The sequence below is a fragment of the Schistocerca cancellata genome, chromosome 7 (genome assembly GCF_023864275.1).
Source record: "Schistocerca cancellata isolate TAMUIC-IGC-003103 chromosome 7, iqSchCanc2.1, whole genome shotgun sequence".
NCBI lineage: Eukaryota > Metazoa > Arthropoda > Insecta > Orthoptera > Acrididae > Schistocerca > Schistocerca cancellata.
In genome coordinates, this window is record NC_064632.1 from 42987603 (window position 1) to 42994251 (window position 6649).

A 6649-nucleotide genomic window follows, 5' to 3' on the forward strand; every position below is an offset into this window, starting at 1 on the left:
CAGCAGAATGTTTCCCATAGCATAATGCTGCTCCCACCGGTCTGCGTCCGTGGCGCGCCACATATTTCGAGCCGCCGTTCACCTCCATGACGGCGTTTGTGGAGACGACCAGCGACCTAGTGCAGCAAAAATATGATTCACCCGAAGAACTGACACGTTTCTATTGATTGACGGTCGAATCTCGATGGTCCCGTGACCAATGCAATCGTAATTGACGGTGTCGTTAGCCGGTCGTGGTGGCCAAGCGGTTCTAGGCGCTTCAGTCCGGAAGCGCGCGACCGTTACGGTCGCAGGTTCGAATCGTGCCTCGGGCATGGATGTGTGTGCTGTTCTTAGGTTAGTTAGGTTTAAGTAGTTCTAAGTTCTAGGGGACTGATGACCTCAGATGTTAAGTCCCATAGCGCTCAGAGCCATTTGAACGGTGTCGTTAGATCAGCATGTAAACACGTAGGAGTGGCCTGCTGCGGAGCTACATGTTCAACAATGTACGACGAACAGTGTCCTCCGAAACACTTGCGCGTGCCCCAGCATTGTGCTCTTTCGGAAAAAAAATGCCACATATCAGCATCTGTCCTGCTTTATAGAGCAGACAGATGTGCGAACCCCACTTTCTGTGAAGAGTATTGGACTTCCAATCATTTAGCGTCTAGTGGTAGTTCCACTGTCCTTCTACCCCTTTCCTAGGATGCTCAGAAAAATAGCACGTGAACATTCGACCAGCACCGCCATTTTCGAGGTACTCTTTCACAGACTCTGTGTCATAATAATCTACCCTCTGTCAAAGTCGCTTGTCCCAATGGATTTGCCCATGTGAAGCCCATATCTCCGCTAGGGTGATGCCCCGTCCGTGTCTGCTCCGCTTGTCACCGCGTCACGTGGCCGATACGTCACCAGCCGGCATCCACGTCGCGGTGGACAGTGGTCATAATGTTTTGCCTGACCAGCTTATGTACGTTAGGGTTCAATTGCCAGTCCTTACACCAGCTGTCAGTTTTCTGCAGATCTTCCTTGCATTTCACTACAATCTTATGGCGTTGCATACTTGGAGTGCTTTCGAAATCAACTTCACATTGATCTGTTGTGTTCCGTTAAGTAATGAGTAACGTTAAGTAGAACATGTTAAGTCTATCTGCAATGAAGTCGTATTCCAGTCGTAAATATGGTTCGATAATTATCTTGGTTGCCAAATGCGTGTTAAAAACAAGTGCAAAAAGGTCAAAGACTGACACCCCAGTTAAGCATCAGAGCAGTCTACGCCCGCTTACAGAATCACTTTTTTGGTTGACAGCATGAACGGCTGCTGACTGCTCTGTAAGAGTGTCTTTCACGAGTGCTTTCGAGGCGTCAGGCAATTCAAGTAACACGTGATCAGATTGAAATTTTCACTCTACAGCGGAGTGTGCGCTAATATGAAACTTCCTGGCAGGAGAGCTTCTGTGAAGTTTGGAAGGTAGGAGACGAGATACTGGCGGAATTAAAGCTGTGAGGACGGGGCCTGAGTCGTGCTTGGGTAGCTCAGTTGCTAGAGCACTTGCCCGTGAAAGGCAAAGGTCCCGAGTTCGAGTCTCGGTCCGGCACACAGTTTTAATCTGCCAGAAAGTTTCATATTAGCGCACACTCCGTTGTAGAGTGAAAATTTCATTCTAGAAGCATCTCCCAGGCTGTGGCTAAGCCATGTCTCCGCAATATCCTTTCTTCCAGGAGTGATAGTTCTGCAAGATTAGCAGGAGAGCTTCTGTGAAGTTTGGAAGGTAGGAGAGGAGGTACTGGCAGTATTAAAGCTGTGAGGACGGGGTGTGAGTCGTGCTTGGGTAGCTCAGTTGGTAGAGCACTTGCCCGTAAAAGGCAAAGGTCCCGAGTTCGAGTCTCGGTCCGGCACACAGTTTTAATCTGCCAGAAAGTTTCATATTAGCGCACACTCCGTTGTAGAGTGAAAATTTCATTCTAGAAGCATCTCCCAGGCTGTGGCTAAGCCATGTCTCCGCAATATCCTTTCTTCCAGGAGTGATAGTTCTGCAAGATTCGCAGGAGAGCTTCTGTGAAGTTTGGAAGGTAGGAGACGAGGTACTGGCAGTATTAAAGCTGTGAGGACGGGGTGTGAGTCGTGCTTGGGTAGCTCAGTTGGTAGAGCACTTGCCCGTGAAAGGCAAGGGTCCCGAGTTCGAGTCTCGGTCCGGCACACATTTTTAATCTGCCAGGAAGTTTCAACATGTGAACAGGTTTTGTGGTATCGTCCAGAGACAAATGAGCCACACCAAAGTCAGCAACACGAATGGATACCACAGACATTAGTGAGGGCTCGATTCAATCTGCAACAACCAAAGGGAGACATTCCAGAAGACGCCCGAAACAAAAGGGATTTATTGGCACGAATTACCCTAACCACGTCAGTCATTTTTCTCCAACACCACATTCACTTAGCTAATGGCTCCACTCTCTAAACGGAGGTCTCTCTCTTTATCAAACAATTTTGATCACCCACCGTATAGTCCGGACTTGGCTGCCTCTGATTTTCATTTCTTCGCTTACAAGAAACACTGGCTATGAGGAACTGCAGATCAGCATGGAGAATTGACGGAAGCACGGGCGGTTGCCTTCTATGACGAGCGCGTTGGAAAGTTTGTACCACGCTACGACAAATGTCTGCAATGGTGCGGCGGCTGTGTAGAGAAGTAAGTGCAAAGTGTAGCTAAATGTAAAGAATAATGTTGGTCTTGGTTTCTTACTGTCCTCAACTTTAAGCCTCACGTCAGGACAAGTCTAACTGTTACTTCATGAAATTTAATTTTGGTTTCTTTCCGCACTTCGCTGCCGAGTGTTCATCGGATTTTATCACACATCAGCTGATATTTATTTCATCTATAGTGTAAGTCCTTCCTACTTACTCGTAGAATTTTAACAGTGCCATAGCAATACCGTTACTGCTGGTATGTCAAATCTTCTACTGATGATACACTTTCCTTTCTGTGGTAGAAATCAGGAGAGCATTGACAAGATTCTTCTACTTCATCCCCTTTGTGTCTGTTGTGTAGTCAGGTCTTTCTACTGTTTCACCTCAGCTCTCGCAATTTTTATGCAGCAAATCCATTATGCGAGTGTGTGACCTATGCGACTTCTGAGTGGCTTCATCTTCCCTCAACTATGTTTCATGAATGAAATATACTTAACAAAAGTCAAAAAATCATAACCACGATAAAATAACGGAAATCAGAGCTCGTACGGAAAGATATAGATGATCGTTCTTTCCGCGCGCTATACCAGATTGGAATAATAGAGAATTGTTTAGGTGGTTCGATGAACCCTCTGTCAGGCACTTAAATGTGATTTGCAGAGTATCCATGTAGATGTAGATGTAGAATTATTCATAAAATAGAAAGGTCATTCAGCGACCGATAAGGCCTAGAAAAAACCACTTTATTCAACTTTTTAATGTGACACAGTCATCGATGCACGTTACTTTGTGACATCACAGCTGTCATTCAGCTGTCGAGGCGTAATTACTTCAAGCCGTACATGACAGGCCACGGTTCGTTAAGCACGCCAGGAAAGAGAGAAGTTGCTCGTGTCTATCATACCTGCCTCCTTGTGAGAAACTGATTTACGACTTCATCAGGCGGAACAAGATGTTCAGATAACAGATGACGGTATCTCCGCATCGCATCCGGAGATTGCAAAAATCGCAGAGTGCGCGCCGTGTCTTTAGAAGCAACACCTCCGGGTATGTTCCTGAAGGCAGCTTTTCCGTTCTTATCTAGACGCCTCATCGCTAGGAGCTGCAATGAGGTGTGATGAACCAACAACTGCATTTAACGATTCAACGCTTACACTTATCCACTGTAAATCAAGTACATCGTGAGATCGCATACTTCGGTGGACCCCGAGGCGTATTATTCTATGCACTAAGTCGACTTGTTCTCCTGGATAAGATCGCTCTAACGGCGCTCCATTCAGTAAGGAAATTGCTGCTACCACCTCTCAACCACATAATCGAGATATATACAATATCACTTTGCCATTGAGGTGAGTACAACGTATTAAAGGTCAGAATGAAACTGATTGAATTCGCAGAGTCGGAATTCGTAGCGTGAGTACATTTCTTCTACATCTACATATTTCGTAAGCCAATTTTCGGTATGTGGCAGAGGGTACTTCGCTTACCACTGACATTTCATCCTTTCCCTTCCCATTCGTGAAATGGTGAAACGTGCATGGGAAAAATGTCTAAGGGTCAGTCTCCTTATGACCTCTAATTTCTCCTATTTTCCTGTCAACGCTTTTAGCGAGAAATGTGGGCGGAAGTAATATGTTGCCTGACTCTTTTTGAAATGTACGTTGTCCGACTTTTAACAGCAAACTATAAAAATTAATGATTGCCTGATGGACTACAAACTGTCTTTGTCGAGAACCAACGCACAAAATTTTACCACCAAACCTGCGACTGTTTCGTCAAAATAATTAAGTACTAGCCAATGTTTTCCTGAAACCTCTACGTGCCTAGCCTGATTTCTGCACTTACCTAAGACGGGTGACTAATTCCACACACACATACACGCAGTCAAACATACACAAAAAAGGTTCAAAAATGAAATCACAATAATATTTATGTAACTGATAAGCTCGATAATTTAATTCTTTTCTTTGACTCAGTGCTGTGGCATAAATGTAGCTACAAGGGATATTCTTGTTTCAAATTACGAATATTTAAGCTGTTATGAAAATATTGAATTTATTGAGTTATCTAATAATCGGGCAGAAGCTGTACCATGAAATGTCTATCGTAAGATTATTACCGCTGTGTACAGAATACTATCCGTCAAGATCAGTTCTGTGAATATGTGTTAACACGAAATGATGAGAATGAACGAACCTCTACAAAACAAATTTAAATTGCAAAGTTACTGAAGTAAGAGGAAGCAAGAAAAAATATATCCAGTTTAACACTTTTCTAGCAAGGCAGAACTATTTCACTGCAATTAAACAATGGGGTAAAGCTTTTGACACTAGGGGACTGATGACCTCAGATGTTAAGTCCCATAGTGCTCAGGGCCATTTGAACTATTTAACCAAAGCTTTTGACTAAGTGAAAATTCTGTATTTGAATGTAAAACAGAACTTAGTTAGATTTATTGCTGCGAAATAATTCATTGGACCACAACGATTTTTACTATTATCTATATTTACCTGAAGTCTGCTGCGTAATGTTTAGTTCAGATGTAAATAATCACTGACATGTCGAAAATAGTGGCTGCCACCAGATATGCATCACTGTGTTTTCTGTCTCACCAGCGATTGAAGCTGTTATTAATCTCTGTTGATCCTGAACTGGCAGCTGTTTTCAGTGCGCCAGGAAGATGCATAGAGGGTGGTGACCAACTTCATAAACGATCAAATTAATCAGAAGACGCAAATAAATGCACCCGCTGCTTCGGTGCAACTTCTTGATTGATACAGCCTTTTAAAACTATTTGAAAAGGATATTGGAATGGGATCTGCTGGGATGATATACGAACATAGTTTTTAACCAGAACAGTGGACACTCATGTAATCAGACTATATCTGATTAGCTTGTAGCCACTGTACTTCACTTTGTCGGTATTAAACTGTCAAATTTAAAGCGTGGTTTGGTATGGACACCAAGTGAAAAAGCTACTCCTTATGTTTCTGATCTAGACTGCCATAAAAATGCGAAGGAACTGTTAGTCAGAACTCAGGGAGAAGTTGTAGTCTAATTCACAAATTCACAATCGATTTATTGATCTTAAACAAGACAAGACAACAAAATTATTAAAGAATCATCCAAAAAATATTCATTTAATTAAAAGCCTTACTAAAATGGGACCTATGGTGGACAAAGTGATCTGCTGGGGATCGACACACGACACTAACCAGAACACTACTCGCTCTATCTCACTTCATACACGTGAATCCAGGTTACGGCATCAAAGTACGCCACCACCAAGCATCTATATTCTACCATACAAAAAAAGGGAAAAACATGGTTCAAAAGAACAGGATGCTGAGAAATAGATATTATAGTCCTACATCGCAGCAACGAATACTTTACCATCCTACTGGTCAAGGCGCCACACTACGATGCGTTCGGCGACTGAAGTCCTGGACAGCGGAAATCTGTTATTAAATGCGCGTTCCCGAAAAATGCGAGTACGTGGTCTCGCGTTCGGTTAATTCAGAACGCAGGTACTTCCCTAAGAGCTTCTGAAACCCCGACAGATTCCAATGTGCAGGTGGACCCGTTTGCTGGTCTGCCAAACCAACTTGACTCCGTGCCACGGCAGTGCGTGTCGGAATACATCAAATGTTTAGACAGCCGACTTAAGACAAATAAGTACATACACGCGTCACTCGTTGTGACCATGATGATATAAGCAGTACCTCTGACGCTTCAGAAGGTGACTGGCACAGGCACTTAGTCGTGCCCTAGCAAAGGACACAAGTCTCACCGTTTAGGTAGAGACCTGCAGTTCTTTACTAGCGAAGTGCCAGTACAAGAGACTTGTACAAGAATGCCGATCTCCCTTTCTCTCTGTTTCCTCATCAGCTCGGTTCCAAAAGCACATTTCTCTTTTTTGACTTCCCCCATTTTCACACAAGCCAATCACGAGCTGGTGCCCGGCATTCTAAGCCCAGT

At 43.8% G+C, this 6649-nt stretch overlaps 1 non-coding gene across 1 annotated transcript; it reads left to right on the plus strand.

Annotated features, from left to right (window-relative positions):
- The first annotated feature begins 1804 nt into the window (after nt 1-1804).
- Trnal-uaa (transfer RNA leucine (anticodon UAA)) lies at nt 1805-1879 on the plus strand. Its single transcript has one exon. It is a non-coding gene; the product is annotated as a tRNA-Leu (tRNA).
- Nucleotides 1880-6649: the final 4770 nt, after the last annotated feature.